The sequence below is a fragment of the Musca domestica genome, unplaced genomic scaffold (genome assembly GCF_030504385.1).
Source record: "Musca domestica strain aabys unplaced genomic scaffold, Musca_domestica.polishedcontigs.V.1.1 5, whole genome shotgun sequence".
In the NCBI taxonomy this organism is placed as follows: domain Eukaryota; kingdom Metazoa; phylum Arthropoda; class Insecta; order Diptera; family Muscidae; genus Musca; species Musca domestica.
In genome coordinates, this window is record NW_026712346.1 from 8,182,976 (window position 1) to 8,204,417 (window position 21,442).

A 21,442-nucleotide genomic window follows, 5' to 3' on the forward strand; every position below is an offset into this window, starting at 1 on the left:
ATGGGTACTACAGCCTATGACAACAATTTTTGTATTTTACGCAGGTCCAAGTCTTCGTATGGCCCCCAGATAACGGTACCTCCCGATATTCGGTATTTTGATGATTTCAGCAACATTATTCACCGAAATCGTTTAAATTTCGTACTGGAAGAGCCTAGTGTTTTACTTTTTGGTAAGGATGTTGGCTTTGGTGGTGTTTTTAGATGTTCAATAAATCTTCGTGATAAGTATGGGAAAGATCGAGTTTTTAATATTCCTTTGTGCGAACAAGGCATAGCTGGGATTCGCTATCGGTGTTGCGACAGCAATAGCAGAAATACAATTCGCTGACTATATATTCCAAGCATTTGATCAAATTGTAAACGAGGGATCAAAATATCGTTATCGAAGTAGAGGCATATTCGATTATGGATCTTTAACATTCCGTGTGCCTTGTGGAGCTGTTTGTCATGGCGCACTTTATCATAGTCAAAGCCCTGAAGCCTATTTTGCACACACTCCTTGTTTAAAGGTTGTGGTTCCTCGAGGGCCAATCAAAGCGAAAGGATTGTTATTGGCTTGCCTTAAAGATAGTAAAAGATAAAGATAATTAAAGATAAACACCCGTGTAGTGTTTTTGTATCGAGCTGCTGTTGAGTTGTTGTGTGCCCGTTGGAAGTTATGTTTCCGAAATTGGACAAGCAGATATTTTACGTAAAGGTAGTGATATTACACTCATTGGTTGGGGTACGCAAGTTCACGTGTTGTTGGAGGTAATTGTTTTTCATAATTTCCATTGAATAAAATATATAAAACTCTTTCTTATGCAGGTTGCCGATTTGGCTAAAAAAGAGTTGAATGTGGATTGCGAGGTTATTGATTTGGTAACCATTTTGCCATGGGATAGAGAGACAATCGCAAACGTAAGACAAAATTATGGTAAAAGTTACAAAAATATTTTGCTAATGTAGAAATATAATTTTAGTCTGTAAAAAACAGGTCGTGTCATTGTTTCTCACGAAGCTCCGTTAACACAGGGCTTTGGTTCGGAAATTGCAGCCAATATCCAAGATAAGTGTTTCCTGCACTTAGAAGCTCCAGTTAAACGTGTAACAGGATGGGATACACCATACCCTCATATATTTGAACCATTCTACCTACCAAACAAATTACGATGCCTTACTGCAATTAAGGAATTGATGAATTATTGAATCATGTTAAAAACCGATGCATTTATTTACAAATATACACTACGATGTTTATATAATTATATACAAATTATTTATTTTATTTTTAATTTATGGTCTGTTTTGGAGCAAGTTGAGTTTATGAGCTATGTTCGGACGACTTTGAATTTTTTATAATTGGTAGAGAGATAAATGATTCGACCCGAAAGTTCAGATGCAAAATCGTGTTCTTAACCGACTTATGCAATTAGAAAAGGAGCAAGTTGAGTTTAGGGGCTATTCTCATCATTTTGAAATTTTAGTATAGTAATTTTTTCATAGGGGAAATACCCATTTATTTGGCCCGAAAGTTCGAATACAACATCCTGTTTTTATCTGGTGCTACCAATTTATCATTTTATGGAATCATTTTTATGGAATTACCTCTCCAAACAGTTATCATATGGTTATTGGAACTGGTAATGCAAGAAAATTGGTATTTTTATACCAGTACTTAAAAACTCAAAAATGGGCCCAATATGGGGTATTAAGATCTACATGCTACATTACAGCCTATATTCTTGCCAAAATCAAAATGGTATCACATGGGGGTTTGAGATTTTCTCCCCTGGAGTATGTCCAACACCGACTACGCGATCCATTGTTTTCCTAAACATTGTAATTTTTGTAAGTCGCCAGCCTTCGGCCGGGGCTTGAGCGTTTCTACGCTTTTCTAAACTTTATAACTTTTGGAAATAACCGGAATTCGATTTTAAAGTCAATATCTTCCGAAATACAAAGTTTTCTTCTCTAATATATCTATAAAGATTAATACATATTAGTGAAGAAAATCTAAATTTCATGATTTGCAACACTATCTTCGGAACTACAAGATATATCAATACTTTTGGCAGCATTTTGGAAATGCCAGAGTGTAGACTACCATGCAGTATGCATGGGTCCATATTCGATTTTTATGAGTTTTTCAAAAAGTTCCGGTACAAAAATACCAATTTTCTTGTATTACACCGGAACAGACTGAAATCAATCCATCATATGACCAGTTTTTTAGGACTGGATTTTGTATCCGAACTTCCAAAAAATTAATTTGCCGCAATCTGGTTAAAAAGATCTACACGTGGTAAAAATTTCAGGTCAATCCGAGCATAGCCCCTAAGCTCAACTTAAGCCGAATTCAGGCATATGTTAGCCCAACACGTCGGACAAAACGGACGTCAGACATTTGGTTCGCTGAGTACAGACAACGTTTTGGTGTTCAATTTCCCTATGCATTTCGCAGTAAATTCGAAATAGATACTAATATCCAAAAAAGGAAACAACCCTTGAAAGCCATCATCCACACTAAATTTGTCTTATAAACCGTTTAACCAACATCGAAACGCGTCTCATAGTAGTTCCTTTTTTTGTAAACTTCAGATAATTAAGCTCATTTCGGAAGAGAAACAAATAAATTCAATTTTATTTTGGTTTACAAAAAAAAAAAAAAAAAAAAAAAATAATAAATAATCTTAATAAAAATGCCGGCCGAAAATTTACAGTTTCTACAATTCACGCGCCATTTACAATAACCGGTCATACGATTTCTTGTGGGATAAGTATTTTCATAGATTCTCGCTTCAACCACCGAAGAGCGAACACGACAAACTAAAAATTAACTGTTGCGTGTTTCTGGATAGTTCTGGTAGCGTTTTTTTAAATTTCTTGAGAAAATCTACAGGCAGAAGGAAAAGTGCTTCGCTTTTTATACCCTCCACTATTCTATGGAGGATATATTAACTTTGTCATTCCGTTTGTAACTCCTCGAAATATTCATAATAGACTCCACAAATTATATATATTCTGGCGTAAAATTTTAAGACGATCTAGCGATGTCCGTCTGTTGTAATCACGCTATCTTTCGAACGAATTGAGATAGAAGGCTAAATCTTTGCATACATGCATAGTTTACCAGTAGGCAGGTAAAGTTCGTAAATGGTCGGTCTACGTTTTCGCATAGCCCCCATATAACGGTACCTCCTGATATTCGGTATTTCCACGATTTTAGGGACATTATTTATTTAAATGCTCGTATTTGAAGTTCGTAATGGGTACTACAGCCTATGACAACAATTTTTGTATTTTACGCAGGTCCAAGTCTTCGTATAGCCCCCAGATAACGGTACCTCCCAATATTCGGTATTTTGATGATTTCAGCAACATTATTCACGGAATCGTTTAAATTTCGTACTGGAAGATCCTAGTGTTTTACTTTTTGGTAAGGATGTTGGCTTTGGTGGTGTTTTTAGATGTTCAATAAATCTTCGTGATAAGTATGGGAAAGATCGAGTTTTTAATATTCCTTTGTGCGAACAAGGCATAGCTGGGATTCGCTATCGGTGTTGCGACAGCAATAGAAGAAATACAATTCGCTGACTATATATTCCAAGCATTTGATCAAATTGTAAACGAGGCATCAAAAGATCGTTATCGAAGTGGAGGCATATTCGATTGTGGATCTTTAACATTCCGTGTGCCTTGTGGAGCTGTTTGTCATGGCGCACTTTATCATAGTCAAAGCCCTGAAGCCTATTTTGCACACACTCCTTGTTTAAAGGTTGTGGTTCCTCGAGGGTCAATCAAAGCGAAATTCATCATAAATCATAATTTCCATTGAATAAAATATATAAAACTCTTTCTTATGTAGGTTGCCGATTTGGCTAAAAAAGAGTTGAATGTAGATTGCGAGGTTATTGATTTGTGTCGTTGTTCCTCACGAAGCTCCGTTAACACAGGGCTTTGGTTCGGAAATTGCAGCCAATATCCAAGATAAGTGTTTCCTGCACTTAGAAGCTCCAGTTAAACGTGTAACAGGAAGGGATATACCAATCCATCATTTTCTTGTATTTTCTTGTATCCGAAATTCCAAAAAATTAATTTGCCGCAATCTGGTTAAAAAGATCTACACGTGGTAAAAATTTCAGGTCAATTTATTATTTACAAATATATACTACGATGTTTATATAATTATATACGAATTATTTATTTTATTTTTAATTTATGGTCTGTTTCGGAGCAAGTTGAGTTTATGGGCTATGTTCGGACGACTTTGAATTTTTTATAATTGGTAGAGAGATAAATGATTACGGCAAAGTAATTTTTTATTCGACCCGAAAGTTCGGATGCAAAATCGTGTTCTTAACCGACTTATGCAATTAGAAAAGGAGCAAGTTGAGTTTAGGGGCTATGCTCGGATCATTTTGAAATTTTAGTATAGTATTTTTTTTTCATAGTGGAAATACCCGAAAGTTCGAATACAACATCCTGTTTTTATCTGGTGGTTATTGGAACCGGAAATGCAAGAAAATTAGTATTTTTATACCAGTACTTAAAAACTCAAAAATGGGCCCAATATGGATTATTAAGATCTACATGCTACATTACAGCCTATATTCTTGCCATGGGGGTTTGAGATTTTCTCCCCTGGAGTATGTCCAGCACCGACTACGCGATCCATTGTTTTTCAAAACATTGTAATTTTTGTAAGTCGCCAGCCTTCGGTCGGGGCTTGAGCGTTTCTACGCTTTTCTAAACTTTATAACTTTTGGAAATAACCGGAATTCGATTTTAAAGTCAATATCTTCCGAAATACAAAGCTTTCTTCTCTAATATATATCTATAAAGATTAATACATATTAGTGAAGAAAATCTAAATTTCATGATTTGAAACACTATCTTCGGAACTACAAGAGATATCAATACTTTTGGCAGCATTTTGGAAATGCCAGAGTGTAGACTACCGTGCAGTATGCATGGGCCCATTTTCGATTTTTATGGGTTTTTCAAAAAGTTCCGGTACCAAAATACTAATTTTCTTGTATTACACCGGAACAGACTGAAACCAATCCATCATATGACCAGTTTTTTAGGACCGGATTTTGTATCCGAACTTCCAAAAAATTAATTTGCCGCAATCTGGTTAAAAAGATCTACACGTGGTAAAAATTTCAGGTCAATCCGAGCATAGCCCCTAATCTCAACTTAAGCCGAATTCAGGCATATGTTAGCCCAACACGTCGGACAAAACGGACGTCAGACATTTGGTTCGCTGAGTACAGACAACGTTTTGGTGTTCAATTTCCCTATGCATTTCGCAGTAAATTCGAAATAGATACTAATATCCAAAAAAGGAAACAACCCTTGAAAGCCATCATCCACACTAAATTTGTCTTATAAACCGTTTAACCAACATCGAAACGCGTCTCATAGTAGTTCCTTTTTTTGTAAACGTCAGATAATTAAGCTCATTTCGGAAGAGAAACAAATAAATTCAATTTTATTTTGGTTTACAAAAAAAAAAAAAAAAAAAAAAATAAATAATCTTAATAAAAATGCCGGCCGAAAATTTACAGTTTCTACAATTCACGCGCCATTTACAATAACCGGTCATACGATTTCTTGTGGGATAAGTATTTTCATAGATTCTCGCTTCAACCACCGAAGAGCGAACACGACAAACTAAAAATTAACTGTTGCGTGTTTCTGGATAGTTCTGGTAGCGTTTTTTTAAATTTCTTGAGAAAGTCTACAGGCAGAAGGAAAAGTGCTTCGCTTTTTATACCCTCCACTATTCTATGGAGGATATATTAACTTTGTCATTCCGTTTGTAACTCCTCGAAATATTCATAATAGACTCCACAAATTATATATATTCTGGCGTAAAATTTTAAGACGATCTAGCGATGTCCGTCTGTCTGTTGTAATCACGCTATCTTTCGAACGAATTGAGATAGAAGGCTAAATCTTTGCATACATGCATAGTTTACCAGTAGGCAGGTAAAGTTCGTAAATGGTCGGTCTACGTTTTCGCATAGCCCCCATATAACGGTACCTCCTGATATTCGGTATTTCCACGATTTTAGGGACATTATTTATTTAAATGCTCGTATTTGAAGTTCGTAATGGGTACTACAGCCTATGACAACAATTTTTGTATTTTACGCAGGTCCAAGTCTTCGTATAGCCCCCAGATAACGGTACCTCCCAATATTCGGTATTTTGATGATTTCAGCAACATTATTCACCGGAATCGTTTAAATTTCGTACTGGAAGATCCTAGTGTTTTACTTTTTGGTAAGGATGTTGGCTTTGGTGGTGTTTTTAGATGTTCAATAAATCTTCGTGATAAGTATGGGAAAGATCGAGTTTTTAATATTCCTTTGTGCGAACAAGGCATAGCTGGGATTCGTTATCGGTGTTGCGACAGCAATAGAAGAAATACAATTCGCTGACTATATATTCCAAGCATTTGATCAAATTGTAAACGAGGCATCAAAATATCGTTATCGAAGTGGAGGCATATTCGATTGTGGATCTTTAACATTCCGTGTGCCTTGTGGAGCTGTTTGTCATGGCGCACTTTATTATATTCAAAGCCCTGAAGCCTATTTTGCACACACTCCTTGTTTAAAGGTTGTGGTTCCTCGAGGGTCAATCAAAGCGAAAGGATTGTTATTGGCTTGCATTAAAGATAAAAACCCGTGTATTGTTTTTTAGCCTAAAACTTTGTATCGAGCTGCTGTTGAGCAAGTGTCCGTTGGAAGTTATGTTTCCGAAATTGGACAAGCAGATATTTTACGTAAAGGTAGTGATATTCCACTCATTGGTTGGGGTACGCAAGTTCACGTGTTGTTGGAGGTAATTGCTTTTCATAATTTCCATTGAATAAAATATATAAAACTCTTTCTTATGCAGGTTGCCGATTTGGCTAAAAAAGAGTTGAATGTAGATTGCGAGGTTATTGATTTGTGTCGTTGTTCCTCACGAAGCTCCGTTAACACAGAGCTTTGGTTCGGAAATTGCAGCCAATATCCAAGATAAGTGTTTCCTTCACTTAGAAGCTCCAGTTAAACGTGTAACAGGAAGGGATATACCAATCCATCATTTTCTTGTATTTTCTTGTATCCGAAATTCCAAAAAATTAATTTGCCGCAATCTGGTTAAAAAGATCTACACGTGGTAAAAATTTCAGGTCAATTTATTATTTACAAATATATACTACGATGTTTATATAATTATATACGAATTATTTATTTTATTTTTAATTTATGGTCTGTTTCGGAGCAAGTTGAGTTTATGGGCTATGTTCGGACGACTTTGATTTTTTTATAATTGGTAGAGAGATAAATGATTACGGCAAAGTAATTTTTTATTCGACCCGAAAGTTCGGATGCAAATCGTGTTCTTAACCGACTTATGCAATTAGAAAAGGAGCAAGTTGAGTTTAGGGGCTATGCTCGGATCATTTTGAAATTTTAGTATAGTATTTTTTTTTCATAGTGGAAATACCCGAAAGTTCGAATACAACATCCTGTTTTTATCTGGTGGTTACTGGAACCGGAAATGCAAGAAAATTAGTATTTTTATACCAGTACTTAAAAACTCAAAAATGGGCCCAATATGGATTATTAAGATCTACATGCTACATTACAGCCTATATTCTTGCCAAAATCAAAATGGTATCACATGGGGGTTTGAGATTTTCTCCCCTGGAGTATGTCCAACACCGACTACGCGATCCATTGTTTTTCAAAACATTGTAATTTTTGTAAGTCGCCAGCCTTCGGTCGGGGCTTGAGCGTTTCTACGCTTTTCTAAACTTTATAACTTTTGGAAATAACCGGAATTCGATTTTAAAGTCAATATCTTCCGAAATACAAAGCTTTCTTCTCTAATATATATCTATAAAGATTAATACATATTAGTGAAGAAAATCTAAATTTCATGATTTGAAACACTATCTTCGGAACTACAAGAGATATCAATACTTTTGGCAGCATTTTGGAAATGCCAGAGTGTAGACTACCGTGCAGTATGCATGGGCCCATTTTCGATTTTTATGGGTTTTTCAAAAAGTTCCGGTACCAAAATACCAATTTTCTTGTATTACACCGGAACAGACTGAAACCAATCCATCATATGACCAGTTTTTTAGGACCGGATTTTGTATCCGAACTTCCAAAAAATTAATTTGCCGCAATCTGGTTAAAAAGATCTACACGTGGTAAAAATTTCAGGTCAATCCGAGCATAGCCCCTAATCTCAACTTAAGCCGAATTCAGGCATATGTTAGCCCAACACGTCGGACAAAACGGACGTCAGACATTTGGTTCGCTGAGTACAGACAACGTTTTGGTGTTCAATTTCCCTATGCATTTCGCAGTAAATTCGAAATAGATACTAATATCCAAAAAAGGAAACAACCCTTGAAAGCCATCATCCACACTAAATTTGTCTTATAAACCGTTTAACCAACATCGAAACGCGTCTCATAGTAGTTCCTTTTTTTGTAAACTTCAGATAATTAAGCTCATTTCGGAAGAGAAACAAATAAATTCAATTTTATTTTGGTTTACAAAAAAAAAAAAAAAAAAAAAATAAATAATAAATAATCTTAATAAAAATGCCGGCCGAAAATTTACAGTTTCTACAATTCACGCGCCATTTACAATAACCGGTCATACGATTTCTTGTGGGATAAGTATTTTCATAGATTCTCGCTTCAACCACCGAAGAGCGAACACGACAAACTAAAAATTAACTGTTGCGTGCTTCTGGATAGTTCTGGTAGCGTTTTTTTAAATTTCTTGAGAAAGTCTACAGGCAGATGGAAAAGTGCTTCGCTTTTTATACCCTCCACTATTCTATGGAGGATATATTAACTTTGTCATTCCGTTTGTAACTCCTCGAAATATTCATAATAGACTCCACAAATTATATATATTCTGGCGTAAAATTTTAAGACGATCTAGCGATGTCCGTCTGTCTGTCTGTCTGTTGTAATCACGCTATCTTTCGAACGAATTGAGATAGAAGGCTAAATCTTTGCATACATGCATAGTTTACCAGTAGGCAGGTAAAGTTCGTAAATGGTCGGTCTACGTTTTCGCATAGCCCCCATATAACGGTACCTCCTGATATTCGGTATTTCCACGATTTTAGGGACATTATTTATTTAAATGCTCGTATTTGAAGTTCGTAATGGGTACTACAGCCTATGACAACAATTTTTGTATTTTACGCAGGTCCAAGTCTTCGTATAGCCCCCAGATAACGGTACCTCCCAATATTCGGTATTTTGATGATTTCAGCAACATTATTCACGGAATCGTTTAAATTTCGTACTGGAAGATCCTAGTGTTTTACTTTTTGGTAAGGATGTTGGCTTTGGTGGTGTTTTTAGATGTTCAATAAATCTTCGTGATAAGTATGGGAAAGATCGAGTTTTTAATATTCCTTTGTGCGAACAAGGCATAGCTGGGATTCGCTATCGGTGTTGCGACAGCAATAGAAGAAATACAATTCGCTGACTATATATTCCAAGCATTTGATCAAATTGTAAACGAGGCATCAAAAGATCGTTATCGAAGTGGAGGCATATTCGATTGTGGATCTTTAACATTCCGTGTGCCTTGTGGAGCTGTTTGTCATGGCGCACTTTATCATAGTCAAAGCCCTGAAGCCTATTTTGCACACACTCCTTGTTTAAAGGTTGTGGTTCCTCGAGGGTCAATCAAAGCGAAATTCATCATAAATCATAATTTCCATTGAATAAAATATATAAAACTCTTTCTTATGTAGGTTGCCGATTTGGCTAAAAAAGAGTTGAATGTAGATTGCGAGGTTATTGATTTGTGTCGTTGTTCCTCACGAAGCTCCGTTAACACTGGGCTTTGGTTCGGAAATTGCAGCCAATATCCAAGATAAGTGTTTCCTGCACTTAGAAGCTCCAGTTAAACGTGTAACAGGAAGGGATATACCAATCCATCATTTTCTTGTATTTTCTTGTATCCGAAATTCCAAAAAATTAATTTGCCGCAATCTGGTTAAAAAGATCTACACGTGGTAAAAATTTCAGGTCAATTTATTATTTACAAATATATACTACGATGTTTATATAATTATATACGAATTATTTATTTTATTTTTAATTTATGGTCTGTTTCGGAGCAAGTTGAGTTTATGGGCTATGTTCGGACGACTTTGAATTTTTTATAATTGGTAGAGAGATAAATGATTACGGCAAAGTAATTTTTTATTCGACCCGAAAGTTCGGATGCAAAATCGTGTTCTTAACCGACTTATGCAATTAGAAAAGGAGCAAGTTGAGTTTAGGGGCTATGCTCGGATCATTTTGAAATTTTAGTATAGTATTTTTTTTTCATAGTGGAAATACCCGAAAGTTCGAATACAACATCCTGTTTTTATCTGGTGGTTATTGGAACCGGAAATGCAAGAAAATTAGTATTTTTATACCAGTACTTAAAAACTCAAAAATGGGCCCAATATGGATTATTAAGATCTACATGCTACATTACAGCCTATATTCTTGCCAAAATCAAAATGGTATCACATGGGGGTTTGAGATTTTCTCCCCTGGAGTATGTCCAACACCGACTACGCGATCCATTGTTTTTCAAAACATTGTAATTTTTGTAAGTCGCCAGCCTTCGGTCGGGGCTTGAGCGTTTCTACGCTTTTCTAAACTTTATAACTTTTGGAAATAACCGGAATTCGATTTTAAAGTCAATATCTTCCGAAATACAAAGCTTTCTTCTCTAATATATATCTATAAAGATTAATACATATTAGTGAAGAAAATCTAAATTTCATGATTTGAAACACTATCTTCGGAACTACAAGAGATATCAATACTTTTGGCAGCATTTTGGAAATGCCAGAGTGTAGACTACCGTGCAGTATGCATGGGCCCATTTTCGATTTTTATGGGTTTTTCAAAAAGTTCCGGTACCAAAATACCAATTTTCTTGTATTACACCGGAACAGACTGAAACCAATCCATCATATGACCAGTTTTTTAGGACCGGATTTTGTATCCGAACTTCCAAAAAATTAATTTGCCGCAATCTGGTTAAAAAGATCTACACGTGGTAAAAATTTCAGGTCAATCCGAGCATAGCCCCTAATCTCAACTTAAGCCGAATTCAGGCATATGTTAGCCCAACACGTCGGACAAAACGGACGTCAGACATTTGGTTCGCTGAGTACAGACAACGTTTTGGTGTTCAATTTCCCTATGCATTTCGCAGTAAATTCGAAATAGATACTAATATCCAAAAAAGGAAACAACCCTTGAAAGCCATCATCCACACTAAATTTGTCTTATAAACCGTTTAACCAACATCGAAACGCGTCTCATAGTAGTTCCTTTTTTTGTAAACTTCAGATAATTAAGCTCATTTCGGAAGAGAAACAAATAAATTCAATTTTATTTTGGTTTACAAAAAAAAAAAAAATAAATAATAAATAATCTTAATAAAAATGCCGGCCGAAAATTTACAGTTTCTACAATTCACGCGCCATTTACAATAACCGGTCATACGATTTCTTGTGGGATAAGTATTTTCATAGATTCTCGCTTCAACCACCGAAGAGCGAACACGACAAACTAAAAATTAACTGTTGCGTGCTTCTGGATAGTTCTGGTAGCGTTTTTTTAAATTTCTTGAGAAAGTCTACAGGCAGATGGAAAAGTGCTTCGCTTTTTATACCCTCCACTATTCTATGGAGGATATATTAACTTTGTCATTCCGTTTGTAACTCCTCGAAATATTCATAATAGACTCCACAAATTATATATATTCTGGCGTAAAATTTTAAGACGATCTAGCGATGTCCGTCTGTCTGTCTGTCTGTTGTAATCACGCTATCTTTCGAACGAATTAAGATAGAAGGCTAAATCTTTGCATACATGCATAGTTTACCAGTAGGCAGGTAAAGTTCGTAAATGGTCGGTCTACGTTTTCGCATAGCCCCCATATAACGGTACCTCCTGATATTCGGTATTTCCACGATTTAAGGGACATTATTTATTTAAATGCTCGTATTTGAAGTTCGTAATGGGTACTACAGCCTATGACAACAATTTTTGTATTTTACGCAGGTCCAAGTCTTCGTATAGCCCCCAGATAACGGTACCTCCCAATATTCGGTATTTTGATGATTTCAGCAACATTATTCACGGAATCGTTTAAATTTCGTACTGGAAGATCCTAGTGTTTTACTTTTTGGTAAGGATGTTGGCTTTGGTGGTGTTTTTAGATGTTCAATAAATCTTCGTGATAAGTATGGGAAAGATCGAGTTTTTAATATTCCTTTGTGCGAACAAGGCATAGCTGGGATTCGCTATCGGTGTTGCGACAGCAATAGAAGAAATACAATTCGCTGACTATATATTCCAAGCATTTGATCAAATTGTAAACGAGGCATCAAAAGATCGTTATCGAAGTGGAGGCATATTCGATTGTGGATCTTTAACATTCCGTGTGCCTTGTGGAGCAGTTTGTCATGGCGCACTTTATCATAGTCAAAGCCCTGAAGCCTATTTTGCACACACTCCTTGTTTAAAGGTTGTGGTTCCTCGAGGGTCAATCAAAGCGAAAGGATTGTTATTGGCTTGCATTAAAGATAAAAACCCGTGTATTGTTTTTCAGCCTAAAACTTTGTATCGAGCTGCTGTTGAGCAAGTGCCCGTTGGAAGTTATGTTTCCGAAATTGGACAAGCAGATATTTTACGTAAAGGTAGTGATATTCCACTCATTGGTTGGGGTACGCAAGTTCACGTGTTGTTGGAGGTAATTGCTTTTCATAATTTCCATTGAATAAAATATATAAAACTCTTTCTTATGCAGGTTGCCGATTTGGCTAAAAAAGAGTTGAATGTAGATTGGGAGGTTATTGATTTGGTAACCATTTTGCCATGGGATAGAGAGACAATCGCAAACGTAAGACAAAATTATGGTAAAAGTTACAAAAATATTTTGCTAATGTAGAAATATAATTTTAGTCTGTAAAAAAACAGGTCGTGTCGTTGTTCCTCACGAAGCTCCGTTAACACAGGGCTTTGGTTCGGAAATTGCAGCCTATATCCAAGATAAGTGTTTCCTGCACTTAGAAGCTCCAGTTAAACGTGTAACAGGATGGGATACACCATTCCCTCATATATTTGAACCATTCTACCTACCAAACAAATTACGATGCTTTACTGCAATTAAGGAATTGATGAATTATTGAATCATGTTAAAAACCGATGCATTTATTTACAAATATACACTACGATGTTTATATAATTATATACAAATTATTTATTTTATTTTTAATTTATGGTCTGTTTTGGAGCAAGTTGAGTTTAGGGGCTATGCTCATCATTTTGAAATTTTAGTATAGTAATTTTTTCATAGGGGAAATACCCATTTATTTGGCCCGAAAGTTCGAATACAACATCCTGTTTTTATCTGGTGCTACCAATTTATCATTTTATGGAATCATTTTTATGGAATTACCTCTCCAAACAGTTGTCATATGGTTATTGGAACCGGTAATGCAAGAAAATTGGTATTTTTATACCAGTACTTAAAAACTCAAAAATGGGCCCAATATGGGATATTAAGATCTACATGCCATATTATAGCCTACATTCTTGCCAAAATCAAAATGGTATCACATGGGGGTTTGAGATTTTCTCCCCTGGAGTATGTCCAATACCGACTACGCGATCCATTGTTTTTCTAAACATTGTAATTTTTCTAAGTCGCCAGCCTTCGGCCGGAATTCGATTTTAAAGTCAATATCTTCCGAAATACAAAGCTTTCTTCTCAAATATATATCTATAAAGATTAGATACATATTAGTGAAGAAAACCTAAATTTCATGATTTGCAAAACTATCTTCGGAACTACAAGAGATATCAATACTTTTGGCAGCATTTTGGAAATGCCAGAGTGTAGACTACCATGCAGTATACATGGGCCCATTTTCGATTTTTATGAGTTTTTCAAAAAGTTCCGGTACAAAAATACCAATTTTCTTGTATTACACCGGAACAGACTGAAACCAATCCATCATATGACCAGTTTTATAGGACAGGATTTTGTATCCGATCTTCCAAAAAATTAATTTGCCGCAATCTGGTTAAAAATATCTACACGTGGTAAAAATTTCAGGTTCTGGATAGCGTTTTTTTTTAAATTTCTTGAGAAAATCTACAGGCAAAAGGAAAAGTGCTTCGCTTTTTATACCCTCCATCATTCTATGGAGGGTATATTAACTTAGTCATTCCGTTTGTAACTCCTCGAAATATTCATAATAGACCCCAAAAAATATATATGTTCTGGATCAGTGTAAAATTTTAAGACAACCTAGCGATGTCCCTCTGTCTGTCTATCTGTTGTAATCACGATATCTTTCGAACGAATTGAGATAGAAGGCATACATGCATAGTTTATCAGTGGGCAGGTAAAGTTCGTAAATGGTCGGTCTACGTTTTCGTATAACGGTACCTCCCGATATTCGGTATTTCCATGATTTTAGGGACATTATTTACCGGAATTATTTAAAAGTTCGTATTTGTAGTTCGTAATGGGTACTACAGCCTATGACAACAATTTTTGTACGCAGGTCCAAGTCTTCGTATGGCCCCCAGATAACGGTACCGCCCGATATTCGGTATTTTGATGATTTCAGCAACATTATTCACCGAAATCGTTTAAATTTCGTACTGGAAGAGCCTAGTGTTTTACTTTTTGGTAAGGATGTTGGCTTTGGTGGTGTTTTTAGATGTTCAATAAATCTCCGTGATAAGTATGGGAAAGATCGAGGTTTTAATATTCCTTTGTGCGAACAAGGCATAGCTGGGTTTCGCTATCGGTGTTGCGACAGCAATAGCGGAAATACAATTCGCTGACTATACATTCCAAGCATTTGATCAAATTGTAAACGAAGCAGCAAAATATCGTTATCGAAGTAGCATATTCGATTGTGGATCTTTAACATTCCGCGTGCCTTGTGGAGCTGTTTGCCATGGCGCACTTTATCATAGTCAAAGCCCTGAAGCCTATTTTGCACACACTCCTTGTTTAAAGGTTGTGGTTCCTCGAGGGCCAATCAAAGCGAACGGATTGTTATTGGCTTGCATTAAAGATATAAGCCCGTGTATTGTTTTTGAGCCTAAAACTTTGTATCGAGCTGCTGTTGAGCAAGTGGCAGTTGGAAGTTATGTTTCCGAAATTGGACAAGCAGATATTTTACGTAAAGGTAGTGATATTACACTCATTGGTTGGGGTACGCAAGTTCACGTGTTGTTGGAGGTAATTGCCTTTTATAATTTCCATTGAATAAAATATATAAAGCCCTTTCCTATGCAGGTTGCCGATTTGGCTAGTCTGTAAAAACAGGTCGTGTCATTGTTTCTCACGAAGCTCCGTTAACACAGGGCTTTGGTTCGAAAATTGTTGCCTATATCCAAGATAAGTGTTTCCTGTACTTAGAAGCTCCAGTTAAACCTGTAACAGGATGGGATACACCATTCCCTCATTTTCTTGTATTTTCCTTTATCCGAACTTTCAAAAAATTAATTTGGTTAAAAAGATCTATACGTGGTAAAAATTTCAGGTCAATCCGAGCATAGCCCCTAAGCTCAACTTAAGCCGAATTCAGGCATACGTTGGCCCAACACGTCTGACAAAACGGACGTCTGACATTTGGTTCGCTGAGTACAGACAACGTTTTGGTGTTCAATTTCCCTATGCATTTCGCAGTAACTTCGAAATAGATACTATTATCCAAAAAAAGGAAACGAAATTTGAAAGCCATCATCTACACTAAATTTGTCTTATAAACCATTTAACCAACATCGAAACGCGTCTCATAGTAGTTCCCTTTTTGTAAACTTCAGATAATTAAAGGGAAACAAATAAATTCAAAGGGAAACAAATAAATTCCATTTTATTTTGGTTTACAAAAAAAAAAAAAAAAAAATATAAATAAATAATCTTAATAAAAATGCCGTCCAAAAATTTACAGTTTCTACAATTCACGCGCCATTTACAATAACCGGTCATACGGTCAATCCCACGGCGACCGGTTCTATGTACCGGATTGACTCGGAGGCACATTTCTCCGACCAGGGGCCGCCAACCCAGCAAATACATGTTCGTGTTCGTCCATTTTTCTGATGTGGGAGCAACATTACCCGGAATGTTTGCTCCGTATTCTCTTGGTTCGAGCCGGGATCGAGACCAACCCCGGACCATGGTTCTGCTCCGTTTGTCGTAATCGCATCCACCACTGATCGGTTTCGGTGAGATGCAACGGATGCATGGAGTGGGTGCATTTCCGGAATTGTTCCGGCCTAAACCGGATACAGGAGTATAGCGATAGGGACTACATTGCTTCCTGCTGCGTCAATGTAGACCCCAGTGAGTCTTCATCTTCGGCGTCCTCATCGTCGTCGCAATATGAGACTCCCCCGCAATCTCCTCAACAGCAATCTACGCAGCAGTTGACGCCACACATTGCTGTTCAGGTTCCGGATAATGCATCATTTCTCCAATTTAATTGTGATGGTCTCAGAGGTAAGATCAACGAAATTGTAAGCTTTATGAGTCGGAAGAACATCAAGGTCGCAGCGATCCAGGAAACGAAGCTGAGTACCACCTGCAGGCTTCAAAGTTGTGATGGATACAACGTACTGAGGAAGGATCGCTCCAGAGGTGGAGGATTAGCGTTCCTACTGCACCGCTCTGTCCAGTACAGACCTATCTCGCCTGAGCTTGACTCTAGTGACCCGTACATGGAATGTATGGGGGTAGCGGTCAAGTGTGGAACCGCCGAGGTAGAGGTGTTCAACGTGTACATTCCGCCGTTAAATAGCTGTGCCCCACGTTATATGCCTAAAATCAGTTCACTACTGGTAGGCAATAACCGTCTGGTTCTAGGGGATTTCAGTGTCCATCATGAATTATGGCATTCCGTCCTAGGTAATGACCAGAGAGGCATGGCGCTGGCTGAGCAAATTGATAGCTCCACGTTTTGCACAGTGAATGAGGACGCACCCATCAGAATAAGGGGAGACTGCCACAGTTCTCCGGACATATCCATCGTGTCCCCAGGTCTGACGAATGACGTAACTTGGCAATCAGTCATTTCTCTAGGCTCAGACCACCTCCCCATTATTATCGCCATCAATAGACCACCCGACTTCATTGACTCTGAACGCCGCACTTTCCTTAACCACGGGAAAGCTGTTTCAGAGAACTGCCCAACCCATCTGATGTTCAAGTAGCAGATAGGTGTTTCCGGGACATCATCAAAGCTGCAGCCGCTCGCTATATACCTGCTGGTCGAATACCTGAAATAAGACCAAATTTCCCAGCAGAGGCAGCGGGATTGGCAAACGAGCGAGATGAGCTTCGCCGTACTAACCCTAACAACCCCAGAGTCAGGGAACTTACTCTGGAGGTAAACAGGTTAGTAGGTGAGCATAAGCGGAAAAAGTGGATAGAACATCTGAAGCATTGCAAAATCGGTACCGGAACGAGTAAATTGTGGGCAACGGTTAAGTCGCTTTCGAACCCTGGAAAAAAGGACGATCGGACATCTGTCTCATTTAACGGCGTAGAATGACAGATCCGAAGAGGTGCGCATGTTATTTTAACCGGCAGTTTGTAGAGCACCCCGAGAGTGACAGGGCGAAGAGAAGGATCCTACGCCGTGTACGATCCCTTCCAGCCGAGGAGGTACCACCACAATTTACGTTGGCATATGTTGCACAGTTCATCAGAAGCGCAAAGTCATCCAAAGCGCTTGGTCCTGACGGAATCTCAATGGCGATGTTGAAGCAACTGGATGAACCAGGAGTTGAGTATCTTACAAAGCTTCTCAATCTGTCGATAGCCACCCTAGTAGTTCCCGATGCCCGATGCTGGAAAATGGGCAGGGTGGTCCCGCTACTGAAGCCAGGCAAGGATGCCAGCAAAAGTGATTCATACAGGCCGATATCACTTTTGTCACCAGTAGCAAAGACGCTTGAGGCTTTACTCCTCCCCAGCATAAGAGAGTGTTTCCCAGTAGCCGATCATCAACACGGATTCCGGAAATTGCATAGCACAACAACAGCTTTACACGCCATTTCCACGCATGTTAGTAGAGGTCTTAACCAGAACATGCCGTGCGATAGAACAGTTATGGTGGCACTTGATTTATCAAAAGCCTTTGATACAGTCAATCATGCCACACTGGTCGAGGACATTGAGCGCACCGGCCAAGTTTGAAACGTTGGATAGTAAACTACATGTGTGGACGCCAGTCGTACGTGGAATTCAGAAACAAGAAGTCGAGCATCCGTAGAGTTAAACAGGGAGTTCCCCAAGGTGGGGTGATATCTCCGGAACTGTTTAACCTCTACCTTTCTGAAATTCCACGCCCTCCAGACGGCATAGAGATTATAACGTACGCAGATGATTGCACGCTCGTGGCGTCCGGACCCATTATTGATGACATTTGCCATCGGTTAAACGCTTACCTTGTTGATCTTACTGCCTTTTTCACTGCGAGGAATATGAAGATATCCGCCACTAAGTCGACGGCCACACTTTTCACCACATGGACTGCGGAGATGGGGCTATCCTTGAATGTGCAGGTCGATGGTGCTATTATTCCGACCACCAAGGTATTAGGGGTTACATTCGATAGCCTCTTTAAGTCGTCCGCGCATACCACAGCTATCTGCGACAAGATTAGAAGTAGGAACAAGGTCCTCAAGTCTCTAGCCGGCAGTACTTGGGGAGCTGATAAGGAAACCTTGTTGACCTCTTACAACGCGATAGGCCGGTCTGTGGTAAACTATGCGGCTCCAGTGTGGTCCGCCAACGTCAGTGCTACGCAGTGGAAATATGTTCAGTCCTGCCAGAATGCCGCCCTTAGAACCGCAACAGGGTGCCTTCTCATGACACCTGTCGATCACCTACATGAGGAGGCGAAGGTCTTATCGGTGCGACAGCATAACAAAATGCTGTCAATGCAATACCTGCTTGGGTGTCATAGACAAAGCCATCCAAATCACCAGCTGAAGAACGAGAGCTGCCCAGACAAACCCGAGTAGTCTTGGCTCAATTACGATCCGGATGGTGCAGCCGCCTAAATTCCTACTGGGCCCGGATCAACGGCGACGTGCAGAACATCTGCCCAGCATGTTGCACAGGCCCACATGACACGCTGCACTTATTTCGCTGCCCAGCCAAGCCTACTCACCTAACTCCAGTCTCGTTATGGACACAACCCATACAGGTTGCATCCTTTTTGAGACTGGACTTAGAGGCAAAACCTGATTGAACTGAGTCAGAAAATGGAAACCGAACGAACACAGATGTATGAGCTGCTACAACAACAACGACATCTTGTGGTATAAGTATTTTCATAGATTCTCGCTTCAACCACCGAAGAGCGAACACGACAAACGAAAAATTAACTGTTGCGCGCTTCTGGATAGTTCTGGTAGCGTTTTTTAAATTTCTTGAGAAAATCTACAAGTAGAAGGAAAAGTGCTTCGCTTTTCTACCCTCCACCATATTATGGAGGATATATTAACTTTGTCATTCCGTTTGTAACTCCTCGAAATATTCATAATAGACTCCGCAAAGTTTATATATTCTGGATCAGCGTAAAATTTTAAGACGATCTAGCGATGTCCGTCTGTCTGTTGTAATCATGCTATCTTTCGAACGAATTGAGATAGAAGGCTAAATTTTTGCATACATGCATAGTTTACCAGTAGGCAGGTAAAGTTCGTAAATGGTCGGTCTACGTTTTCGCATAGCCCCCATATAACGGTACCTCCCGATATTCGGTATTTCCACGATTTTAGGGACATTATTTACCGGAATTATTTAAAAGTTCGTATTTGTAGTTCGTAATGGGTACTACAGCCTATGACAACAATTTTTGTATTTTACGCAGGTCCAAGTCTTCGTATAATCCCCAGATAACGGCACCTCCCGATATTCGGTATTTTGATGATTTCAGCAACATTATTCACCGGAATCGTTTAAATTTCGTACTGGAAGATCCTAGTGTTTTACTTTTTGGTAAGGATTTTGGCTTTGGTGGTGTTTTTAGATGTTCAATAAATCTTCGTGATAAGTCTGGGAAAGATCGAGTTTTTAATATTCCTTTGTGCGAACAAGGCATAGCTGGGTTTCGCTATCGGTGTTGCGACAGCAATAGCGGAAATACAATTCGCTGACTATATATTCCAAGCATTTAATATTGTAAACGAAGCAGCAAAATATCGTTATCGAAGTGGAGGCATATTCGATTGTGGATCTTTAACATTCCGTGTGCCTTGTGGAGCTGTTTGTCATGGCGCACTTTATCATAGTCAAAGCCCTGAAGCCTATTTTGAACACACTCCTTGTTTAAAGGTTGTGGTTCCTCGAGGGCCAATCAAAGCGAAAGGATTGTTATTGGCTTGCCTTAAAGATAGTAAAAGATAAAGATAATTAAAGATAAACACCCGTGTATTGTTTTTGTATCGAGCTGCTGTTGAGCAAGTGCCCGTTGGAAGTTATGTTTCCGAAATTGGACAAGCAGATATTTTACGTAAAGGTAGTGATATTATACTCATTGGTTGGGGTACGCAAGTTCACGTGTTGTTGGAGGTAATTGCTTTTCATAATTTCCATTGAATAAAATATATAAAACTCTTTCTTATGCAGGTTGCCGATTTGGCTAAAAAAGAGTTGAATGTAGATTGCGAGGTTATTGATTTGGTAACCATTTTGCCATGGGATAGAGAGACAATCGCAAACGTAAGACAAAATTATGGTAAAAGTTACAAAAATATTTTGCTAATGTATAAATATAATTTTAGTCTGTAAAAAACAGGTCGTGTCATTGTTTCTCACGAAGCTCCGTTAACACAGGGCTTTGGTTCGGAAATTGCAGCCTATATCCAAGATAAGTGTTTCCTGCACTTAGAAGCTCCAGTTAAACGTGTAACAGGATGGGATACACCATACCCTCATATATTTGAACCATTCTACCTACCAAACAAATTACGATGCCTTACTGCAATTAAGGAATTGATGAATTATTGAATCATGTTAAAAACCGATGCATTTATTTACAAATATACACTACGATGTTTATATAATTATATACAAATTATTTATTTTATTTTTAATTTATGGTCTGTTTTGAAGCAAGTTGAGTTTATGAGCTATGTTCGGACGACTTTGAATTTTTTATAATTGGTAGAGAGATAAATGATTACGGCAAAGTAATTTTTTATTCGACCCGAAAGTTCGGATGCAAAATCGTGTTCTTAACCGACCTATGCAATTAGAAAAGGAGCAAGTTGAGTTTAGGGGCTATTCTCATCATTTTGAAATTTTAGTATAGTAATTTTTTTCATAGGGGAAATACCCATTTATTTGGCCCGAAAG

General features: G+C 38.1%; 7 pseudogenes; all 7 read left to right on the forward strand.

The window, feature by feature from the left end:
• On the forward strand, positions 1-1,230 carry LOC131804803 (2-oxoisovalerate dehydrogenase subunit beta, mitochondrial-like; annotated as a pseudogene).
• A 510-nt stretch (positions 1,231-1,740) lies between these two features.
• On the forward strand, positions 1,741-4,595 carry LOC131804904 (2-oxoisovalerate dehydrogenase subunit beta, mitochondrial-like; annotated as a pseudogene).
• Positions 4,282-7,274, forward strand: LOC131804906 (2-oxoisovalerate dehydrogenase subunit beta, mitochondrial-like; annotated as a pseudogene).
• A 383-nt stretch (positions 7,275-7,657) lies between these two features.
• On the forward strand, positions 7,658-11,073 carry LOC131804907 (2-oxoisovalerate dehydrogenase subunit beta, mitochondrial-like; annotated as a pseudogene).
• On the forward strand, positions 10,545-13,296 carry LOC131804908 (2-oxoisovalerate dehydrogenase subunit beta, mitochondrial-like; annotated as a pseudogene).
• A 49-nt stretch (positions 13,297-13,345) lies between these two features.
• On the forward strand, positions 13,346-21,155 carry LOC131804995 (2-oxoisovalerate dehydrogenase subunit beta, mitochondrial-like; annotated as a pseudogene).
• On the forward strand, positions 19,605-20,706 carry LOC131804996 (2-oxoisovalerate dehydrogenase subunit beta, mitochondrial-like; annotated as a pseudogene).
• Positions 21,156-21,442: the final 287 nt, after the last annotated feature.